The sequence below is a fragment of the Cherax quadricarinatus genome, unplaced genomic scaffold (genome assembly GCF_038502225.1).
Source record: "Cherax quadricarinatus isolate ZL_2023a unplaced genomic scaffold, ASM3850222v1 Contig2535, whole genome shotgun sequence".
Classification (NCBI taxonomy): Eukaryota; Metazoa; Arthropoda; class Malacostraca; order Decapoda; family Parastacidae; genus Cherax; species Cherax quadricarinatus.
In genome coordinates this window covers 1-25000 of record NW_027197561.1, presented here as the reverse complement: position 1 = coordinate 25000, position 25000 = coordinate 1, and the positions used below count along the sequence as shown (strand labels likewise).

The 25000-nt window shown below is 43.4% G+C and overlaps 1 long non-coding RNA gene across 1 annotated transcript in view; it reads left to right on the top strand.

Moving 5' to 3' along the window:
- The window catches only part of LOC128703119 (uncharacterized), a 39024-nt gene extending 24736 nt beyond the window's left edge, over positions 1-14288 (top strand). The window contains exons 2-3 of the long non-coding RNA XR_011391468.1: positions 13546-13614; positions 14010-14288. This is a non-coding gene — a long non-coding RNA (uncharacterized lncRNA). The remainder of the gene's footprint in view (positions 1-13545; positions 13615-14009) is intronic.
- The last annotated feature ends 10712 nt before the right edge of the window (positions 14289-25000 follow it).

Sequence of the window (25000 nt, the reverse complement as noted above, 5' to 3'; positions counted from 1 at the left end):
TGTAGCAACAAAATGCAAGGAGGCTGAGGAGAGGTTTGTACCCAAGGGTAACAGGATTAATGAAAAAAGCCAGGATGAGCCCATATGTTTACCCAAAGGTGAAGGGAGGCAAAAACCAAGTGTGCTAGGGAATGGAAGAAATATAGAAGGCAAAGGACCCAGGAGAATAAGGAGAACAGTCGTAGAGCCAGAAACGAATATGCACAGATAAGAAGGGAGGCCCAAAGACAATATGAAAATGACATAGCAGCGAAAGCCAAATCTGACCCGAAACTGTTGTACAGCCACATCAGGAGGAAAACAACAGTCAAGGACCAGGTAATCAGGCTAAGGAAGGAAGGAGGAGAGACAACAAGAAATGACCGTGAAGTATGTGAAGAACTCAACAAGAGATTCAAAGAAGTGTTCACAGAGGAGACAGAAGGGACTCCAGAAAGACGGAGAGGTGGGGCACACCACCAAGTGCTGGACACAGTGCACACAACCGAGGAAGAATTGAAGAGGCTTCTGAGTGAGCTAGATACCTCAAAGGCAATGGGGCCAGATAACATCTCCCCATAGGTATTGAGAGAGGGAGCAGAGGCGCTATGTGTACCCCTAACAACAATATTCAATACATCTATCGAAACAGGGAGATTGCCTGAGGCATGGAAGACAGCAAATGTAGTCCCAATCTTTAAAAAAGGAGACAGACATGAAGCATTAAACTACAGACCAGTGTCACTGACATGTATAGTATGCAAAATCATGGAGAAGATTATCAGGAGAAGAGTGGTGGAACACCTAGAAAGGAACGATCTCATCAACAGCAGCCAACATGGTTTCAGGGACGGGAAATCCTGTGTCACAAACCTACTTGAGTTCTATGACATGGTGACAGCAGTAAGACAAGAGAGAGAGGGGTGGGTGGATTGCATTTTCTTGGACTGCAAGAAGGCGTTTGACACAGTTCCACACAAGAGTTGGTGCAAAAACTGGAGGACCAAGCAGGGATAACAGGGAAGGCACTACAATGGATCAGGGAATACTTGTCAGGAAGACAGCAGCGAGTCATGGTACGTGGCGAGGTGTCAGAGTGGGCACCTGTGACCAGCGGGGTCCCGCAGGGGTCAGTCCTAGGACCAGTGCTGTTTCTGGTATTTGTGAACGACATGACGGAAGGAATAGACTCTGAGGTGTCCCTGTTTGCAGATGACGTGAAGTTGATGAGAAGAATTCACTCGATCGAAGACCAGGCAGAACTACAAAGGGATGTGGACAGGCTGCAGACCTGGTCCAGCAATTGGCTCCTGGAGTTCAATCCCACCAAATGCAAAGTCATGAAGATTGGGGAAGGGCAAAGAAGGCCGCAGATGGAGTACAGTCTAGGGGGTCAGAGACTACAAACCTCACTCAAGGAAAAAGATCTTGGGGTGAGTATAACACCAGGCACATCTCCTGAAGCGCCCATCAACCAAATAACTGCTGCAGCATATGGGCGCCTAGCAAACCTCAGAACAGCATTCCGACATCTTAATAAGGAATCGTTCAGGACCCTGTACACCGTGTACGTTAGGCCCATATTGGAGTATGCGGCACCAGTTTGGAACCCACACCTAGCCAAGCACGTGAAGAAACTAGAGAAAGTGCAAAGGTTCGCAACAAGACTAGTCCCAGAGCTAAGAGGTATGTCCTACAAGGAGAGGTTAAGGGAAATCAACCTGACGACACTGGAGGACAGGAGAGGTAGGGGGGACATGATAACGACATACAAAATACTGAGAGGAATTGACAAGGTGGACAAAGACAGGATGTTCCAGAGATTGGACACAGTAACAAGGGGACACAGTTGGAAGCTGAAGACACAGATGAATCACAGGGATGTTAGGAAGTATTTCTTCAGCCACAGAGTAGTCAGTAAGTGGAATAGTTTGGGAAGCGATGTAGTGGAGGCAGGATCCATACATAGCTTTAAGCAGAGGTATCATAAAGCTCACGGCTCAGGGAGAGTGACCTAGTAGCGATCAGTGAAGAGGCGGGGCCAGGAGCTCGGACTCGACCCCCGCAACCTCAACTAGGTGAGTACACAAACTCATACACACACACGCACACACACTCATACACACACACACACACTCATACACACACACACACTCATACTCACACACACACACACACACACACACACACACACACTCATACACACACACACACACACACACACACACACACACACACACACACACACACACACACACACACACACACACACACACACACGCACACGCGGTAATGCTTTATTTACAGCTAGCAAAGTCAGGGTATTTCTCCAGAATGGTCTGTAATATACCACTGTGGATAAGATACTTAGCCATTTCTTGAACACTTCTGAGTGAGTTGTCTCTAAATTCATTAATTTTATCGCACTTCTGTACATAATGACGCAGGGTGTGACGCACTCCAGTACATAATGACGCAGGGTGTGACAATAGTCCATCTGGCAGAGTTTACATTTCGTTTGGTCTACATCTGGTGGTGGTGATTTAACCTGCCAAAGATACTTGTAACCCATCCGGAGCCGGGCAGTAGTGACATTTGTTTACAGTGATATTAGTAAAGGTGCTTAATTGTACATCAACTGACTATATGCACCACAAGTGATAAAAAAAAATACATGTGATATCACCGGGTGACAGAGCAACATATTACCCCGCAAAATTGTGCTGCCCAAGGAACATGAATGAAAGATTACAATATAGGACATTATACCCCCCCCCCCCACAGCAGTGACCGCTACAACATATACAAAACAATCTCAGGCAAATGAAACTTTTTGCCCTTCATCAAAAGTTTTCAAACATCACCAAAAGGTCTGCTTATGAACATTCCCCTAAAAGGCCAGTATACAGATGTACTTTTAGTGGTGATGACAGCATGGCATCCACTTACAATATAACTAAACAAATACCCAACGGGAATCCCAGGAAAGACCCAACATACTTCACCAAACCCCCGCCATATTCGCGAACCAGTTCAGTTTGTAAGAGGCTGGAACATATTCTGAAATAATGCATTTTATCTGTATTATCGAGAAGCATGACCATTTTAGAATTAATCCAAGATCTCAGTTCAACACAACGCCACATCCATACATACACAGACGCACAGAACCATTCATAATACATACACGCCACTTACTAAATCTCGCCCTCTATCCTGAAGTCCCGAACATACCGTTCGGTGCTACCACGGTGGGAGTCCAGCCCCCATTGCCTTACCCCACTCCCAGTTGCAGCAACCTTTGAACAGTAAGACTCCGATAGTTTGCAGAAAAACTATTATCCCAACTTCTACCATATATGAGTTTATTTCTACAAGACGTTCTGTAGATGCCTGCCACAACTGCCCTGATCCTAACTGATCATCCGGTTTCCTGCATACCCCACAAAATATAGAGGAAATCAGCCACCACGTACATTAGTGCTCTTCGTACCTCACTTGATACTCCGCTAACGTCCAGTGTTAAGGCCTATGAGTTGAGATAGTTCCCCCATTAAGAAAATCGAAAACCCGCCCCAACCACGAACGAACTTTGTCCAAGGTATCACAAAAGTAGACCGCATGAAAAGCTGTTACTTCTAGACAGCAGCGTAAGGAATCCGCCTCCCTAACCAAACCCATCCTACTTAAGACCGATTTCGATGCTAAAATCCCCATGACAAATCTGTACACCAATTCACGAACCCTTGGTGCCAACTTAAGTTTACAAAACCCGTCCCATATTTCCCCCCAATTATACAGCGGAAAAACAGACAACCCCTGCACAATTTCCCCACGACAACATATGCTGACCATTTGCCCCACCCGGATCCGATGCACATTTCTCAACTTTAACAACTAATGCAACATTTCCTCACACTCGATTAATCCCCTGCCACTCCACCATTTGTGCATTTCGATCATTACTTGACCCACCCGGATGCCCTTCTCACCACCCGCCCTGAAGAACCGCTGCTTTACATAGAGGGCCTTTGCCCATGGCCCCAAAGCCAAGAGACCTAAACCTCCACGACGAACATGAGTCATGACAACCTCCCGACTTAATCAGGCTCTCCCAAAACCCCAAATATAATGTAAGACTCTTCTCTGCAGTTCCTAAATATCCACGTCTCTTAAAGGGTACACTTCAGCCACACCCCATACCTTACTATAAACAAGTGTATTAACCACTACTGCCCTCTAAGGCCTTGTTTATCACCAATTCAGAATTTACCCTTTGGCCCTCCCTCTCATCTGCCATGTACACAATACCACATATTTTAAGTTGCACCACGACTGACCACCCATACCTTTCGTCCAAACCAGACCCACCCACCCACGTACCCACCTCCAATGATTTCGATTTTGCCCTATTGACGCACATGCCAGTCTCTGCCCCAAAAAACTCAACAATCCATCCCACGGTCTGCAAGTCCTCCTCCCCTTTTAACAAAATCGTGGTATCATTTACGTACCCGATCACACGCGCTGCACGGTCACTGGCCAGCGCCCCACGCCCCAAACCACATCCACCAGTTCATAAAAGGGGTTTTGCATACAAGCAAAAAGCAGCTGGGAGAGGGGGTACCCTTGCCTCAAACCACTTTCCATACGGACCGGCTGCTCCAATTTATCGTTTACCTGTACTCGTACCATTGCCGAGGCATACAAAGTATCAACCCATCTTACAATCATCTCTGAAAAACCCTGCTTCAATAAAATAAGCCTCAATAAATCTCTATCAACACAGTCGTAAGCATTTTACCAGTCAAGCCCGAGGACACCCCCCCTTGACATTCCCCTAAAAAGTCCCTAATACACACATGTCCTTCCCTCATGCTCCTACCTGGTATGCCTAGCTGTTCCTCGTGAATAACCGACCCCATGACCTTCCTCATCCTGTTTCTTAAAACTTTAGAAAAGATTTTATAGTCTGAACACATAAGGGACATTGCCCTATATGCACTCAGACCCCTCCCCCCCTCCCTTTTTGGCACCAACACAACTACCCCCATACTTTGTGACATGCCTAACCTCCCCTCTGAGAGCATGCAATTCAATACATCAACCAAACAATGCTTAATACTTCCCCAATGCACCCTATAAAAATCATTCGAAATGTCATCTATACCTGGTGCCTTTCCTTTACTCAAACTAAAAATCGCTTCCTCTACCTCCTCCACGAGGTCTCAACATGGCCGACACGGCAGGTTGCGTAGCGGGCTAGCTGCGGGATTTTCAAGGATAGCTCCTGGTCAAAGAGGCTGACCAGGTCCCTACTTAACAAAACTCAGTGTGAATGCTTTGAGAAGATACCAGAGCAGCGAACGGACATCCCAGTGCATCGTTTCAGCGTAAATAGTTGAAGTGTTGTGCAGTTTTAAGAGGGTTTGGTGTTGTCGAGTCAGGACCAGTCAGCGCCTCCCCCCCTCTCCGCTAGGGGGGAGGGGGAGGGCGTGTGTAGTAAACAGTGACCCTCTCATAACGCCTCACCCCTGCCCGACTCCCCCGCCTCACCCACCCAACTCCCTGCGCCACCCCATCTGTAGAGGGTACTTCTCCCCTAACCCACGATGTCAGCGATGGTACTGCAGCCGCAGGGAGTGCCGGGCTCACAGGAACTTCCACTACACGGACAGCATCGTGGAGTTCGACCGCGAGGCAGCTGCCAGGTGTGCCACAGGCAGTGTGTACTCAGTTCCTCAAGCTTCAACATCCGTGCACACGAGGGCCTGGGATCTTCAGTCAACTTGGCGTCCACCAGGACGCTGACATGTCCCTAGGGCAGCTCTCCATCGGGCTGCTAACGGAGTCACTAGCTTCTTGGACCTCTTGGGGAGGGTCGATGGTGCTCGTGCAAGCAGCAGATCCCGGGGCAACTTGCTGCTGTTTGCAATGGCTGTCTACCGAGGAGAGACAGGCACCTAGCAACATCTGTTGTTGGGGCAATGGATGAATTCCCTGCTATGTTTGTTAACTGCTCATTACTCTGTAATTTGTCTATGATTGTAATCATGTGATAACGTACGTGTTTATCATTCATTACCTTTGAAACTTGTCATGATTTTGACCAGCTCTACCTGGAACTCATTACCTTTGTAAATTCTCATGATTAATGTGTTTATGATTCATTACCTTTGCAATTATTCATGAGTGTGACCAGCTCTACCTGGAGCTCATTACCTTTGTAACTTGGTCATGATTATGACCAGATCTAGTTCATTACCTTTGTAACTTGCTCAGCTATCAAAACTTTGGAGTCCAGTCCCTGGACCAATTATGTACCCCTGTAATCTTTTGACTACCGCCCACAGGATGGGTATGGGGTGCATAATAAACATATTAAACTAACTACCTCCTCCACTGGAATTCTACCTTTTAGTACCGTCCGATTCCTGTCAATTATAACTTTTCTGAAATCCCTCCCCACCAGGCCACCCGCATTAACCCCTCCTACTCCCCGCCGTAGCTTTTCTCCAAACCAATGATCAGCATAAAAACTCATGCTGTCCATGGTGAGGAGTACTTGACCAGGCAGGTAACCACCAAAACCCGTGGATACTTCAAATTGCAAGAGGGACATCGCCTGTTGTCTGACCCTAAATATGCACAAGACACAACCAGAAGATTTGTCACCCCATAGCACCTCCTCCACACCTGCTCTGGCTCTAACCGCATTGAAACGTTCATTATGAATTTCTGCAGGTCGACTATGGAGATGTTCAATGTCATCATACCTACTACTCCCGCCCCCTACATAGTAATTATTTAGCTACCCCTCCAGATAGTTTTGTATCCCATACCTCCACCTCGCCTCCTCCTTCCCCTGCCTCCTATAATAACTCGCTATTCTGGGTTTCGTGTGCTTTTCCCATCATTCCATCCCAATCCAAGTCTGCTAGCACTGTACGGTGGTCTGAAAACCCCACGTCAAAGGTCTGTACGCGCCCAGCTCGAATTCCTTGTGTTACATAAAGTTTATCCAGACGGGCCACATTGCCCCAGCAAACGAACGTGTGCTCCACCAACACTCACCCCTCCCCACCACGTCATAAACCCCTGCATCCCCCAGCAGATTCCTTAAGACAGGTAAAACGCACCCCGTCCCCCTCGGCTCAACATCGCCATGGCGGATAACGCAGTTCCAATCCCCACCCATGACCGTAATTAATGGCAAACCCCGAGTGTAAAACGTTAAAGCCTCCCTCACGAAATCTATTTTAACTTTAGAGTTGCTTTCTGCAGGCATGTAAACTCCAATAAAACAAACCCTCACCTCGCCCCAGTACCCATCTACCCTCGCCACCCTCCCACATACCCCCTCCTCCCATCTCAAGACACGCCAAGGGCTGGACTCCATCACCGCTATAGCTACCCCACCCTTAAATTTTAAAGAACTGCTAACATACATTCGGTAGCCTTTTAACTGTAACTCTTGCCAAAACTTATAATTGTGTTCTTGTATGAAACAAACATCCACAGCATACCTTCGCAAAAACCACTCCATCCATACACACTTAACCTCCGCCCACAGGCCATTTACGTTGATGGTAACACTTGAATTCACCGACAGGGTTGCACATGCCATAGACCACGTTTCCTCTTGTTGTACCTCCTCACTCCTAAGCTTAGTTCCCTGTCCAGTCGAGAGACCAGTCCCCAGATCAAAGGCCTCGGTTCGTAGGACAGCAGGAGAAGGTTCCCGGATGCGGACAACCAGGCGTCTGGAGCACTGAGCAACCATATGGTCATATGAGTTGCATAACCTGCATGTCTTCCGTTGGCCTGCGTAGTGAACAAAAACCTGGGTCCTGTAGTTTTCCAGATGAACGTAAGATGGAATTGACTGTTTTAATGTCATCTTGAATGTGAAGGAGCCCTCCGGGAGCCCCTCGTACGGGCCCTCCCTCCACACTTCCTTGGTCGCTGCATGCACCGTGCCGTATCTACCAAAAACTTTCCGAAGATCATACTCCTCCGCCTCGAAAGGCACGTTGCTTACTTTGACCCAGGTGACGTATGTGGAGACGTCATGCAGACAGCCTTCTACAGCTGAATTCACAGCCATTCTTCTCTCTTGGAAAGCTTCCACAATACTGGAGTAAAAGCCGGCATTTGCGAATTTCACAAAAATCCTCGACATCCCATTGAGAGCTACACCATATAATTCCTCGTTGGGGATGCCGTAGACGTCGCGAATAATGTTAGGCAACAAGACATGCATCGTTGCACCACTGAGAGAGCCACGAATGAATTCAACACAGACCTTGTTTACACTGCTACTCTGACGGTCTGCCATCTTACGTACTGCAGTACACGGTTCGCCACCAGTTGTAAGCAGGAGCAGGCTCAGAAAGCGTCCTCCCAGCCTGCAGGTTGAGAGACTAAATAATTTTGTTAAGTGGAGAATGACTCTTCTGGTCGACTTCATACTTTTAGCCTTTTAGTTTATAAATAAAAGTATTGCATTGAGTTTCGTTTGTGAAAGTTTTAATTTGTCAATTTTATTAAACAAATGTTTCCTTGCAGCAATTTAAGGATGTCTCCGATCATCTTCAGATCTTCAAGGCTGGTGAAGTCTACCTTGAATTTGTATTACTTTCAGGCTGTATAAAGGCTAATTTGCCAAAATTAAAAGTGGGAAGTAAAGGAGTACTCTTTAGGGTAGACCTTATAAAGTTGGTGAAAGTGTTGAGAAAGGTGAGTTACATTAAAGTAACGATGTCACTTGATCATTATTGTTATATACTGTTTAATTTAACCATTAATAGAGCTTTCCTTTGACTAAAAGGTTAAAATTTACATAATTTAAAATTCTTACACCGGGCTTCATCCAATAGAGTTTACTAAATTTTCTTTTTAGCTCTGAACAGTTTGCATTGCAAAATATATATTTTAAATATCTAATTTTTATGGACACCGTCTCTTGTGGGTATAAACAATTATTATGACTGACAATGAGACTTCATCTGCATAAAACAATTATAAAAATGAATTTTTCAAACACATCATTGCTTTAATTATGTTTGATTATTTACTGATGGAAGAAAAATAAACTTATTTTAACACCAGACTATATTTATATTAACAATAATGATTATATTTGACCAATAAATTATTTTATTCTCTCAGGGAAAAAAAGAAAGTGGAAATGTAAATTGTTCTATCTGCCTTTCGCTTTTCTTACTGGAATAAATGTTTTTTTCCTTCTCCATGGTAATGTCACGCCGAATAAACGGAACAGCCGAATCTGGAATTAAAGCAAGGACATTTTACACCAAATAAGAAGAGTGATTTTTTTTGTTTATCACTCTGCCTAAATCAATCTGAACATAACGAAATAATATATATAACATTAATTTTAAATATATAGGGAGATACAACCTCTGAAACTAGACATAGGTCCCTCATCCTCAGAGAAAAGAATAAACTTACTTCAGGGAAAAATCGAGGTTCTCCCTGGAGCATTTAAATATTTTCTTCTCCTACCACCCCTATATTCTATATTTTATATGGACTTTATTTAACGATAAAGTACATCAACAAAAATACAATAGGAAGTAGGAAAACATAATTAACATTTCGGAGCCTACATCTCAAATACTTCATCCAGCGCCCCAGCGGTGGGCCACATGCCCAGAATGCTGCAGGCAGTTCCCCTCTGGATCGCAACACTGAGTCTCTGAAAGAGGAAACTGGCCGCTCTGTGATCCATGGTTTCTATGAAGAGCTTTTCACCAGCACTCTGAGGAACTTCAAATTACACGTACCCCATGCTCCTAGGGTCTCGAACCCTAATGGGATGAAGTTGTCGTCATATTTGTGGATCTTTTGAGTTTCCCTGTAACTGGAGGCTTCACCTCCTTCAGCTTCAGAGTGTGGCAAGTGGGTGTCCGTCAACGTGGAGGCACAGGTGTAGTCCCAGGAAATCTGCTTATCATCCTTCCAGGGTAGCATAGTGACCCCAACTGTATGTTTTTGACTTCTGTCAGACCTCAGTATTTCCGTTTCCTGTTGAGCTGGTCAACAGGCTGTGGTGAAACTTCTTTTTATGATGTCGTTGACCTCCTCATGTCTGGCATACTTCCCTTCTGATGTATGACACATGAGACCATGAACTCCGAACTGATCAGCCATCGCCCTGCTGTAAATACACCTATTTTCGGTGAAAATGGGAGAGGCTAGGAGGAGAGGAACACCAATCCGAATGGCCTGTGAGTCGAGTCGAGTGCCCAGGGAGGAAGTGTGAACAACTAAAAGGAAATTTCCTGAATGTAGTGCCTTCACCGCTAGGAGACAAGCTTTGTCCTTTCCTGAAGCGTTGGTGAGCATTGTATTGACAATTTTTTCCACGATCGGTTTGTCCTATTGGGAATGTTTGTCCTGTCTGGGAGGAGTTAGTCTGCTTGAGGAGTCTGCAAGGGTGTCTCACAGCACGGCTGCTTCAATGAACCTGGGGTCTTGAGATCCTACCGCATCTCTCAAGCTATCAGGGACAATCTCCTTGACTAGTCCACTGGAAGCCAAACACGAGGACAGACATGCAGGTAAAGCTACCTGCGTTGCCTTACGCACACCTACACCTCTCATTCGCACCTGAAGAGTTGCTTGATTCCATTTCTGATCTTCCAGAGATAAATTCAGTGCCTTCTTAAAGACAAATCTCAGGAGTGAGTCATATTCGCAAAAGAGGGTGGGCATTCCAAGAAGCGAGTCTTGGCATATTTAGTAAGACACCTTGTGGGGAGATACAGGGGATCATGGGCAACAAGATCACTTATTATCTCCTTTATTCTCTTCAGGTCATCCAGTTTGCCCTTGAGGACTGTGTCGATGGCCTGGTGACCCAGCTGTGCTCCCAAGAGGGTGCTCTTGAATGGGGTGGTAGTAGAGGCTTCAGGAAGGATCGTTCGCACAGCTGTGGTTATTTCCTGGTTTGTTGGGATGATTTCACACTTGAAGGGGATGAGGATGAGTCCTGATGCTTCTCCCTGTGTCTTCACCAGTGGTAAACCCCTCTAGCAGAGATTCTTCTGTGCCTGTCAGAGTGCCATCATCCAGGCACCAGACATTGAGCTCGCTGCACAAGCTGGAAGTTAGTTCTCATACTGCAATGCAGAAGAGAAATGAAGCGAGTAGGTCACCCTACGGAACACTCTCTGATGAGGGAATTTTATGTTTTTCAAACAAAAGAATTGAGAGTTTGCTGTAGCCAGCTGAAATTAAGGTAAAAAGAAAACTGGGGTACTTATCCCGAATAGATGGCAAGACCACATTTCTTTTCACCATATTAAAGATATTTCGATTGTCAAGTTTGACTACGACTTTGTCTTCTGGTAAGTCCCTGATTTAGGCCCTTGCTGCATGAGCTGCCACTTCACTGCCTTGAGAGATCCCAAAGCCCAGTTGGTGAGGCTGGAGTAAACTGGCAGTTTCTAGTCGAATGTTTTTTACTGCTGCTTTGGCATCGAAACGGCGAAGAGTGTCACCGACAGCAATGGGTATGATTCCCCCATTCTTCTTCTTCAAAGCTCATAATGAGGCTCCGAAAAAATAAAGGTTTAATTTCTTCAGGAATCCGCCCAGTCAGACAGCTGTTGATGAAGGTTATTAACTTTGAAAGAAGAATTGATGCAGCTTTGCCGAGTACTGGATTTACCGTCTCTCTGATGTGTTGTGGTCGTTTTCCAGTGTAATCTCCTGTAGATCCTGCTGAAAATGACACTGTGGCTTTATAGACTTCTGATTCTGGCGCAATTAACTGTCCAGCGATTAGATCTTCCTCAGAGTCGTTGTTAACGTCCCTGGTTAGATGCGTGTCTCTTAGTACTTGGGCTGTGGCCTCAACTTTGAGGGCTACAGTGTCGTCGCATGTAATTATCCTGATTACTCCCACTGTGTTACCTTCTTCGAATTTTTTGCTAACCTGTGAGCAGATTTTCTCGTTTACGGTGGAATTTTTCTTGGGTCTGCCTCTGTGATTCCTGTGATGATGGGGCAGAGGAACACAGTTTCGCACTGCTTTGATGACTGACGTGGTGAGCAATTTGCCGCTTCTTGTAGGAACTGCGAGACAGACCTTGCCAAGCAGGAGTAGGTTGCGCCATGCCTTAATGGTGCCTCGAGCTTCTAAGTTGGTGGAACCTCCATTCACCTGCTTAAGAAGGTCTGTGAATTTCCCTGCCGCATATGAAGGCTGTGGGCTGCTTTCTGCAGGGAGCATATGTGATCCAGCACATCAGTTGCGTGCACAGACCGGGCCATTCCTGTTGAGTGCCCGATACCCTCCACACATCTGACATGTATCTCTTCTGTCATTATTAGATGCAGTGTTTCCCTGACTTTGTGGCTGGCTGGCTGCATCATCTGCCATACTCAGTCTGTGTTGTAAGGTTGGACTGAAGGGGAAACTCCACATATGGGGTAAAGGCACATGGCATCGGTGGTTCATAGTGGGGGTGGAAGGGGGTTGGAGGAGGGCATAGGAAAACAAACCCCAGTCATAATGGAGTTCAGCCCATTCGGGAAGTTCGGCTTATAAGGCACAACAGTACCATTATTCTGAAACCAATGTGTATGAATAAGTAAAGACTGTGACATACTTATTACCGAGAAGAGATTAGGTTATCACAAAGTCACAAAAAGCGACGGATGATCCTATGAAAATTTAATACTTAATATGTACAATCTGAGACAGGCAACAAGGACTTATACACTAAACAAAATTCAATCCATTTCGAATGTCATAATTAAAATATACCAGCCACACGTTTTAGAATATTTATGGATACACTCATCATCTTCGATGTTTACTGGGAGCAAACAACCTTTACATCTTAATATTTGATAAACAAACTTTCAAGACTTGAATGTTTTTTAAAGTAATTAAAATCCATCTATAACTATGTAATCTCTTATCTTAATTAACATAACCAATGCGGGTACGTAAGTCACGGTATACCAAAGTTTCTTAACCACAATCAATATATTTGGTTCGTAGATCGACACCATGCCTAACCCTTCTATGGTAGGGTAGGTGCCTGAGCCGGAGCTTGTAGCTCACAAGACTGTCATTCCCATTAGCCTTCTTGGGGCGGGGATGACAGACCAGAGAGGCCTAGCTTGTGGCTAGGCCTGGGGACAGTTGGTCCCAAAGATGAGGAGGTACTTGTGACTCCTCCCATGGGAGACTTAGGTCTGAGACACTCCCTAAAGAGGGAGCCAAGGCCGGGCCACCACTTGGAAAAGGCCCGGGCCGGGAGAATACCGGCGAATCTTTAATAATAATAATTGGCACGTAGTTCCATGCCTGAGAGAACTTGTCTGCTTACATTGTTTTTTTCATGCCAGGTGATTGAGTGTACCCGAATGCAATGGAGTTTCTGACCATAATAATCATTAATTAATCTCGCATCACAGAAATATGTAGGTTAACCATGCTACTGACTTGTTCTAATGTCAAACTTCGTACTGAACCATATATCTGTCTGAAATAATTATTTAATGTATACTGTTATCCTTTTGCAGAGAGGAAAGATATAATTTTTTCAGCCTGGATTACAGTTCTTCCAAAACGGCATTTTTCCCAGTCTGAAGGTAACTTTCTAATGGAATCACATATTTACAATTGTGTGATACGTTTTATTTAAGGATAATGTTTGAAATATCATAGGTATAAGTATTAATCTTAGCTAGCTCTCTCTCTCTCTCTCTCTCTCTCTCTCTCTCTCTCTCTCTCTCTCTCTCTCTCTCTCTCTCTCTCTCTCTCTCTCTCTCTCTCGCTCTTTCTCTCTTTCTCTATCTCTCTCTCCAGAATCTGATCAACTTGCTCACCATTGTCACCATTGTCACCATTGTCACCATTGTCACTTAACCTTCATTGACAAGGAAATAATTATTACATTTTTAAATCTTTACCTGATTATTGATACAGCATTAACACAATGTTGAAATGTAACATATGTTAAAAGTGTAATTAATGTTGTCTGCAGATGAAGTCAACAACGACGTGTGTACTGGTGGTGATGCTAGTGGGAAGCATCATGGGGAAGTTGTCTCCACCTGAGAGGTCCTATAAGATCCTCATGCTCCTCCCAGTCTCCTCCAGGAGTCACAGGAATGTCTTCATGCCTCTGGCTGAGGCTCTGGCCGACCGTGGACACAAAGTAATACCATAATATGTTATGTTAGTGTTTCATAATTAACGTAAATAAATTAATGAATTATTGAGACGCAATTCATCAGCTGAGTATAACTATGAAAATATCTTAACAAATATTGTTTGTGTAATAGTAAAGAATGACGTAAACAGAAAGATAGCTTACTAAACGTAAAACATCTGTTTAATATTCGCATATTATGAATTTAGTCAGTTTTTATTGTGGGTTTCGCTTGAATAGCCTAGCGTGCCATTGTTTCGAACAACAAAACCAGGTTACATCTACAACGAGTCTAGAACAAGACTCTCTGCTTTATCACAGGCAACACACTGAGGGTCAGAATCAGAATGAAAGTTCTACACATCCAACGGGAGATCGACGAAATGTCAGGCTTGACAAACTAAAGAAGCGACGACTATCAACCAACTAACACTACTGACTACATAATCAATACAGCTTCCCAGAGGACCTACAGGATGTCCTTCCAACGAAGAGTACGACGCTTCATACAAAACGAGGACTTCCCTAGATCAAAGATTAGAAGATATCTCTCTGAAGATGAATGGGTCAGAGAACCGACATGTTGATAAATTAGACACATGTGCAACTCTTGGTTATCTTTATTGAGGAAACGTTTCGCCACACAGTGGCTTCGTCAGTCCATACAAAGGAGAATCTTGAAGAACAGGAGGAGAATGAGGTAATCAGTCCCTCAACCTTGAGTCGATGTGGTCAGTCCATCAATCTTGAATAGAATACGGCATACGTGCTGAGAAGGAGCTTATAAACCGTTGGCAGGAGAGGTGTAGCAGTCATAGGTCGTGTTATAGAAGTTATAGAAGATTGGGTACCATCCTCTTTTTGATACCTTACATCTAACCAAGTAGCATCTAAAAACCACCTATGGTAGAACACCTGAGAACCAGATCAGCCAGCCACCAGCTCCAGCAAGCGCCTTACAACTAGCCCAGGCAACTTGCCTCCTGCGTCTCCCTCACCCCGACAAAAAAAATAACTGGCAATTAAAAAACGATATCTATCACCAATTGACTATCATGCAAGTATACATAACATCCAATATACAAGTGTCTCTGATGGATGGCGTGACGTACACGATTATCTGATAATTATGCACTTGGGCTTTTTCAAGTTACAAACAGATCTACCCGGGTGGAAGGTACGCGAGTATTTATAGTCAGATTCAGAATGCTGGGTCCGGTGGAGAATGCTGCATCTGTTGATCTACCTAGTGGGGTTATAGTCTAAAATCTTGGGTAGCTTGGAAGGGAGATTGGATAATTGTAATAAAGTTGGTAGAATTACCGACAATATGTAAAGTAAAAGGACACAAGTGCAACTAATGTGACATTTATTGTGGCAACGTTTCGCTCTCCAGGAGCTTTATCAAGCTCTATCAAGCTTTATCAAGCTCCTGGAGAGCGAAACGTTGCCACAATAAATGTCACATTAGTTGCACTTGTGTCCTTTTACTTTACATAGAGATTGGATAAGTTTGTGAGCAGACCTTCTGCAGTTGATAAATTAGACACATGTGCAACTCTTGGGTATCTCTATTGAGGAAACGTTTCGCCACACAGTGGCTTCATCAGTCCATACAAAGGAGAATCTTGAAAAACAGGAGGAGAATTAACTAATCAGTTCCTCAACCTTGAGTCGATGTGGTCAGTCCATCAATCTATTCAAGATTGATAGACTGACCACATCGACTCAAGGTTGAGGGACTGATTACCTCATTTTCCACCTGTTTTTCAAGATTCTCCTTTGTATGGACTGATGAAGCCACTGTGTGGCGAAACGTTTCCTCAATAAAGATACCCAAGAGTTGCACATGTGTCTAATTTATCAACGTGTCGGTTCCCTGAACCATTCATCTACAAACCTTCTGCAGTGTTCCTCCATTCCTATGTTCTTACGTGGGATGCCGATGAAGAAGTTTCTTGGCAAGTGGTTCAGCTATGTTATAGAAGCCACTATTCTGGTTGAAGTTGCCGGATATAGAGATAAGCGATTATTCCAGGATTCTTCGGTATTGAGTGTTGTCTTCTGTGGCGATAAGTCTTGAGTTTCTGTAGTTTATTAAATGGTTGTGTGAATTACGGTGTTGTACACAGGCAGAAACTCAAGACTTACCGCCAGAGACAACACTCAATACCGAAGAATCCTAAAATCATCGCTTATCTCTATATCCGACAACATCAACCAGAACAATGGCTTCTATAACATAGCTGAACCACTTGCCAAAAAACTTCTTCATCGCTATCCCATATAAGAACATAAGAATGGAGCTTTATACGTCATTACCTGCAGCTTTATACATTATCAGTAAGGCCTCACCTAGATTATGCAGCTCAGCTCTGGTCTCCATATTACAGAATCGACATAAATTCGTTAGAAAACATTCAGCGTAGAATGACTAAATTAATACATAGCATTAGAAATCTTCCTTATGAAGAAAGATTGAAGACCCTTAAATTACATTCACTAGTTAGATGAAGAATGAACATAAGAACATAAGAAAGGAGGAACACTGCAGCAGGCCTGTTGGCCCATACTAGGCAGCTTCTTTACAATCAATCCCACTAACAAAACACATACCCAACCAAACTTTCAAAACTACCCAAGAAATAAGCTCTGATAACTCTATCCACTCAAATCCAACCCCTTCTCACTCATGCATTTATCCAACCTAAATTTGAAACTACCCAAGGTTTTAGCCTGAAAAACCCAACTAGGTAGACTGTTCCACTCATCAATTACCCTATTTCCAAACCAATACTTTCCTATATCCTTTCTAAACCTAAATTTATTTTATTTATTTTATTAACACACTGGCCGATTCCCACCAAGGCAGGGTGGCCCGAAAAAGAAAAACTTTCACCATCATTCACTCCATCACTGTCTTGCCAGAAGGGTGTTTTACACTACAATTTTTAAACTGCAACATTAACACCCCTCCTTCAGAGTGCAGGCACTGTACTTCCCATCTCCAGGACTCAAGTCCGGCCTGCCGGTTTCCCTGAATCCCTTCATAAATGTTACTTTGCTCACACTCCAACAGCACGTCAAGTATTAAAAACCATTTGTCTCCATTCACTCCTATCAAACACGCTCAAGCATGCATGCTGGAAGCCCAAGCCCCTCGCACACAAAACCTCCTTTACCCCCTCCCTCCAACCTTTCCTAGGCCGACCCCTACCCCGCCATCCCTCCACTACAGACTGATACACTCTTGAAGTCATTCTGTTTCGCTCCATTCTCTCTACATGTCCGAACCACCTCAACAACCCTTTCTCAGCTCTCTGGACAACCGTTTTGGTAATCCTGCACCTCCTCCTAACTTCCAAACTACGAATTCTCTGCATTATATTCACACCATACATTGCCCTCAGACATTACATCTCTACTGCCTCCAGCCTTCTCCTCGCTGCAGAATTCATCACCCATGCTTCACACCCATATAAGAGCGTTGGTAAAACTATATTCTCATACATTCCCCTCTTTGCCTCCAAGGACAAAGTTCTTTGTCTCCACAGACTCCTAAGTGCACCGCTCACCCTTTTCCCCTCATATATTCTATGCTTCACCTCATCTTTCATAGACCCATCCACTGACATGTCTAATTTAAATCCATTACTGCGGGTTCTCTCTTGGAGAGATATCCTCAAGACCTTATTAATATCCCCTTTATTAATACCCATCTTCCACTTATTCACTTCGATCATGTCTCCCCTCATTTTTCGTCTAACAAGTGAATGTAATTTAAGGGTCTGTCTTCATAGGGAAGATTTCTAATGCTATGTATTTAATTTAGTCATTCTACGCTGAATGTTTTCTAACGAATTTATGTCCATTCTGTAACATGTAGACCAGAACTGAACTGCATAATTTAGGTGAGGCCTTACTAATGATGTATAAAGCTGTAATATAACCTCTGAACTTCTGTTGCTTACACTTCTTGATATAAATCCCAGTAATCTGTTTGCCTTTTTACGTACGCTTAGGCATTGCTGTCTTGATTTCAGGTTACTGCTCACCATAACCACCAAGTCCTTTTCGCAATCTGTATGGCTAAGTTCTACATTATTTAACTTATAAGTGCTAGGGTTATGGACACTCCCGAGCTTCAGAACCTTGCATTTATCTACATTGAACTGCCACTTTTCTGACCAGGTATTGAGTTTGAATATCAAAATGGTATACAATACCGACAGGTTGGTAGGTAAGACACATAGGCAACATTTAGGCAACTTTATTCCGAAACGTTTCGCCTACACAGTAGGCTTCTTCAGTCGAGTACAGAAAGTAGGCAGTAGCAGTACAGATGTGATGACGATGTAATCAGTCCATCACCCATGAAGTCGTGGATTTGAGGTTGTCAGTCCCTCAGCCTGGAGGTACTGACAGGCTGAGGGACTGACAACCTCAAATCTACGACTTCAAGGATGATGGACTGATTACATCGTCTTCACATCTCTACTGCTCCTGCCTACTTTCTGTACTCGACTGAAGAAGCCTACTGTGTAGGCGAAACGTTTCGGAATAAAGTTGCCTAAATGTTGCCTATGTGTCTTACTTACCAGGTATTGAGTTTGTCTAAATCCTCCTGAAGTTCCTGATGTCTACGTTTGAATCAATTATCCTACCTATCTTTGTGTCATCGGCAAATTTGCTCATTTCACTAGTAATTCCCTCATCAAGATCATTGATATATATTATAAACAACAACAGACCCAAGACTGATCCCTGTGGAACGCCACTTGTTACAGATCCCCACTCGGATTTAACCCCATTTATGGACAATATTTGCTTCCTGTCTGTGAGCCATGACTCGATTCTCGAGAGCACTTTTCCCCCAATGCCATGAGCTGCCACTTTCTTTAACAGTCTTTGGTTCGGAACTCTATCAAAAGTCTTACTAAAATCTAAGTAAATAATATCAAATTCTTTATCGTGATCAACAGCCTCAAAAGCTTTACTGAAGAAAGTTAATAACTTAGTTTGACAAGAACGGCCTCTCGTTAATCAGTGCTGAGTATCATTAATCAGATTATGCTTATCCAGATGGCTTCTTATAATCTCAGCTGTAATTGACTAGCAATTTGCATACAATTGAGGGTGAAGACCTGAGTTAATTAAAGTTATTAGTGCTCTTGAGTGGTGACCTGTACTGTATGAGAATATATGGTTATAAACATCACAGTTTGGACAGCAAGAAGGGTACTATCATCTGTAAATCTTCTGAGAGTTCTGTGAAGACCTGTTTGTGTGCTCTTGAGTGGTGACCTGTACTTTGAGTGCTGACCTATACTTGGCTCTGTGAAGAAGTGTCTTGTTTGCTCCCCTGGACTGAACCAAGATGCCCTCCATCGAGCAACTTTACCAGCAACTTAAGGAAGAATTGAGGGCAGCGAAGATGGAGATACGGCGATTGACCGAGGAAAACAAGAGGATTCGTAGTAGTCCTGTTTCGAGTCCTCAGGTCAAGAAGGGATCGTGGTCAGTGGCTGGACAGCAGGGGACGACGAAGTTGACGATCAAGAAGACGAATGGAAAGCCAGAAACGATGAAGAAGAAAGAGACTGCTGTGGAAACTCCCGTGGAAACCTCCAACGCATTCTCGGTGCTACCCGACGAATGTGAGTCTACTACTGGGATCGTCACGACGAACGACAACAAGGAAGGTAAGAATATTGTTGTTGTTGGGGATAGCCAGGTTAGATACATGGATAGGGCATTCTGCTTGAAGGACAGGAGTAGGAGACAAAGGGTATGCTTTCCTGGGGCTGGGATGGAGGACATTGTTAGCCGGCTTGACAACATCATGAACGGTAATGGGATCAATCCTATTATTTGCCTCAGTGCTGGAGGCAATGATGTAGGCAAGCGTAGAAGTGAGGATTTAGTTAGAAAGTTCAGGACAGCTATAGACATGATTAGGAAGAAGGGGGGGCGCCCTGTTATATGTGGCATTTTGCCAAGAAGAGGTGTTGGTAATGAATGGTTGTCCAGAGCAATTGGTATTAATTGTTGGCTGGATAAACACTGTAAGGATAATGCAGTACCATTCATTGACAACTGGGACAACTTCTATGGCCGAAATGACATGTATGCCAGGGATGGGGTTCACTTATCCAGGGCAGGTGTGGGTTTTCTTGCTAACTCAGTTGAGGGGGTTGTTAGGACTTTAAACTAGGATTAGTTAGAGGTATGGGTTTTGAAATGATTAATAATGAGTATGGATATATTGACTTATGCTCTGATATTAAGAATCTTAATAGTAACTGTCATGGAGTAACTCTGGGTAATGATAATTTCAGAAATTGTGTAAAAACAAAGATGAATAGGAAAAATGTGCAGAAGAAAAAACATATGATGGTATTTTATGCTAACAGTCGAAGTGCAAGAAATAAAATTAATGAACTACGTTTGGTAGCATGTGCTGGGAACTTTGATATCATTGCATTAACTGAAACGTGGTATGATTTAAGGAGTCGGGATATGACTGCTGAGTGTAATATTCAGGGATTTAAGTTATTCAATGTGGATAGATGTAATGGGAAGGGGGGAGGAGTTGCATTGTATGTTCGAGAAAATATTAATTGTTGCATAAAAAAAGGTATAAAAATAGATGGAGCAGTAACAGAGTCTGTTTGGGTAGAGTTCGTGGAGGGTCAAGAAAAACTAATTCTAGGTGTAATATACCGACCTCCAGGCTTGGATCACGATAGAGGGAGACTTCTTTGGGACGAAATTGTTAGGGCTTCTGGACACAGTAACGTAGTCATAGTAGGGGACTTTAACTTTAGCCAAATTGACTGGAATTCTTTGACAGGTAATCTAGAGTCCAGTGACTTCATGGAAACAGTTCAGGACTGTTTTCTGAAACAGAGTGTAACTGAACCTACCAGGGGTAATAATTTGCTAGACCTAGTCTTGTCAAATAAGGAAACACTCGTGAATAATCTGGAGATCACTGAAGAGCTTGGCGCAAGTGATCACAAATCCATCACCTTTAGCATTAATTGGGAATGCAAGAATAATGATAATACAGTAAAAATCCCCGATTTTCGTTCTGCCGATTATAATGGACTTAGGGAACATCTGTCTAATCTTGATTGGGGTTATCTAGCTAATGATTTTATTGACGATAATCATACTTATGAATATGAACGGATCTGCTTTTATGATTGTTTTCTTAATAATGTACACAGTGCCCAGAGTATATACATTCCCCAGAGAGAAATTAGGTCTAATAATAACGATCCCAAATGGGTTAACAGGAGGCTAAAGCATCTATTAGGGGAGAAAAGGGGAATTTATAGGCGCATCAGAAGAGGAGAGGTTAACCTTACTGACCAATATGTTCAGCTTAAAAGAGAAGTAAAAAAGGCGATTAGAAAGGCTAAACGTGACTATGAAATTAGAGTCGCTAATGAATCAAAGACTAATCCAAAGGGGTTCTTTCAAGTGTATAGGACGAAGGTGAAGGAAAAAGTAGGACCTCTGAAATCAGGGAATGGACAGCTGACGGATAATGAACTGGAAATGTGTTCCTTATTTAATGACTATTTTTTGTCAGTTTTTACACAGGAAGATGTAAATGAGATTCCAGTAATTAACAATTATTTAGTTCCTGATGAATTTAAGTTAACTAATATTACTGTCACGAGGGACATGGTTATTAAACAGATAGACAAACTGAAACAAAATAAGTCCCCGGGACCCGATGAGTTGTTTTCAAGGGTACTTAAGGAATGCAAGATGGAGCTTAGTCAGCCATTAACGAGTGTATTCAATGCGTCCATCCTTACCAGTGTTGTGCCAGAGATGTGGAAGATGGCTAATGTGGTTCCTATATTCAAATCAGGGGATAAGTCCACTCCTTCAAATTACCGTCCAATAAGCCTGACATCTATAGTGGGCAAGTTATTAGAATCAATTATAGTTGACATTATCAGAAGTCACCTTGAAGAGCATAACTTGATAAATGAATCTCAGCATGGATTCACGAGAGGTCGTTCCTGCCTGACAAACTTACTGACGTTCTTCAATAGAACATTTGAGGCAGTTGACAGTGATAAGGAATATGATATTGTTTATTTGGATTTTAGTAAAGCCTTCGACAGAGTACCTCACAAGAGACTCTTAAGAAAAGTGGCAGCTCATGGTATAGGAGGTAAAGTTCTAGCATGGATTGAGGCATGGCTTACCAATAGAAAGCAGAGAGTTACAATTAATGGAGTGAAATCTGAATGGGGATTAGTCACTAGTGGCGTTCCACAAGGATCAGTTTTAGGCCCTCTCCTGTTCATAATTTACATTAATGACCTTGATGAAGGGATTACTAGTGACATGAGTAAGTTTGCTGATGATACAAAGATAGGCCGTATAATTCACTCTGAGGAGGATATCAATGAACTCCAGGACGATTTGAACAAATTAATGTCCTGGTCTGAAAAATGGCAGATGAAGTTTAATGTGGATAAGTGTAAGGTACTTGCCCTTGGTAATGAAAATAACCCTCGAAGCTATAATCTAGGTGAAGTAGAGCTTGTTCATACAGAATGTGAAAAAGACTTGGGAGTCATGGTAAGCAGAAATCTAAAGCCAAGACAGCAGTGCCTTAGTGTGCGCAACAAGGCCAACAGATTACTTGGATTTATCTCAAGAAGTATAAGTAACAGAAGTCCAAAAGTTATTTTACAGCTCTATACATCACTAGTGAGGCCTCATTTAGATTATGCTGCTCAGTTTTGGTCTCCTTACTACAGGATGGACATAGACTCATTAGAGAACATACAGAGAAGAATGACTAAAATGATTTACTGTGTAAGGAACCTCCCGTATGAAGATAGACTTAAAGCCTTAAATCTCCACTCTCTGGAGAGGCGTAGAATGAGGGGAGATATCATTGAAGTGTATAAGTGGATGACGGGCATAAACAAGGGAGACATTAATAAAGTACTGAGGGTGTCGAACCAGGTAAGAACCAGGAATAATGGATTTAAGTTGGATAAATTTAGATTTAGAAAGGACATAGGTAAGTACTGGTTTTCTAACAGAGTTGTAGATGCGTGGAACAGTCTTCCCAGGGGGGTGATAGAGGCTAGGACCTTGTGTAGCTTTAAGAAGAGACTGGACAAATATATGAGTGGGAGGGGCTGGGTTTGATTGGTGTCATTGGGTACGGGAGTTATTTCTTGGGTGGCTTTAGGTAGAGATCGTTTTGATAAGGACCTGCCTCGTATGGGCCAGTAGGCCTTCTGCAGTGTTCCTACATTCTTATGTTCTTATGTTCTTATGTTGACGAGTGTGAGAAGGTAGAGTCCAGAGAGGTAGAGTAGTATTAATTCCAGTAGTTATTAGCACTAAGAATACTTAAGAAGCTAGGAAGTCCTCTCCCAATGTGAACATGGAACAGGATAATAACCAGCAATAATTAATACTTAAATCCGGACACACACACACACAAGACGAGTAACTTAATATAAGCTAGGTGGGACAAGCTTTTAAGGGCAACATTGTTAGGTAAGACACATATGCAACAGTTAGGTATCTTTATTGTGAAACGTTTCGCCTACACAGTAGGCTTCTTCACTCAAGTACAGAAAAGTTGAAGGAAGCAGAAGATACTTGAAGACGATGTAATCAGTCCATCACCCTTAAAGTTTTGAGGTGGTCAGTCCCTCAGTCTGGAGAAGAGCATTGTTCCATAGTATGAAACAATATGGAGGTGATGGACTGATTACATCGTCTTCAAGTATCTTCTGCTTCCTTCAACTTTTCTGTACTTGACTGAAGAAGCCTACTGTGTAGGCGAAACGTTTCACAATAAAGATACCTAACTGTTGCATATGTGTCTTACCTAACAACCTGTCGGTATTTTATACCATTTTAATGTTCAAGGGCAACATTGTAAGATGGTGTGAGGGTCAAATCCCAGGAGGGTTGTGTCAGGTCACAAGAAGTTGCTGCCAGTCATTACACCGCACAAGACACTCTCTCACACACACACACACACACACACACACGTGGGTCCGTGGGGTGAAGACGTGGGTAACAAGGCTCCGAGAACCTTAGCGTTGAAAGACGCGTAATATCAGCAAGAAGTAATCAGTGGTAGTGGAACGTCAGTGAACAATACTACGAGTGATAATTAAAGTTATTAGTTAAAGAAAGTGAGAGGAAAGCTGAAATCATAATATATCAAAGCGCAAACCGTTGGGGGTCTTAGGCGCTGTTGCCACATTGGTAGCGGTAGGCCTGATGAAGTGACGTCACGACAAGTTGTGTGCCATTATACATATGAAGTGAAGTGTATATAATGTGAAGTGTATACTATCATCAGTGAAGAGTGAAGTGAGGAAGCGGAATATATGGTTATAATCATCACGGGTGAAGGATCTCCAAAATAGGGATTTAAGGCCTACGTACGACTACGTCATCAGCAGCTGGCAACTGTCAACCGCAAGTTTATTCGCCTAGTTGTGGTTTGCATGTTGACGGCCCTGGCTGGCCTTGTATACTGTTTGATACTGGTCACTCACTCCTGCAAGTTATTACCAGAATTAGATTAGAAATAGCATAGACATAGAGAATATAGTGTTGACGAGTGTGAGAAGGTAGGTGGGACAAGCTTTTAAGGGCAACATTGTAAGACGGTGCTAGGGTAGGTCCCAGGAGGGTTTAGTCAGGTCACAAGAAGTTGTGGCCAGTCATTACACCGCACAAGACTCTCACACACACACACACACACACACACATTCACACACACACACACGCACACACGCACACAGGCAGTG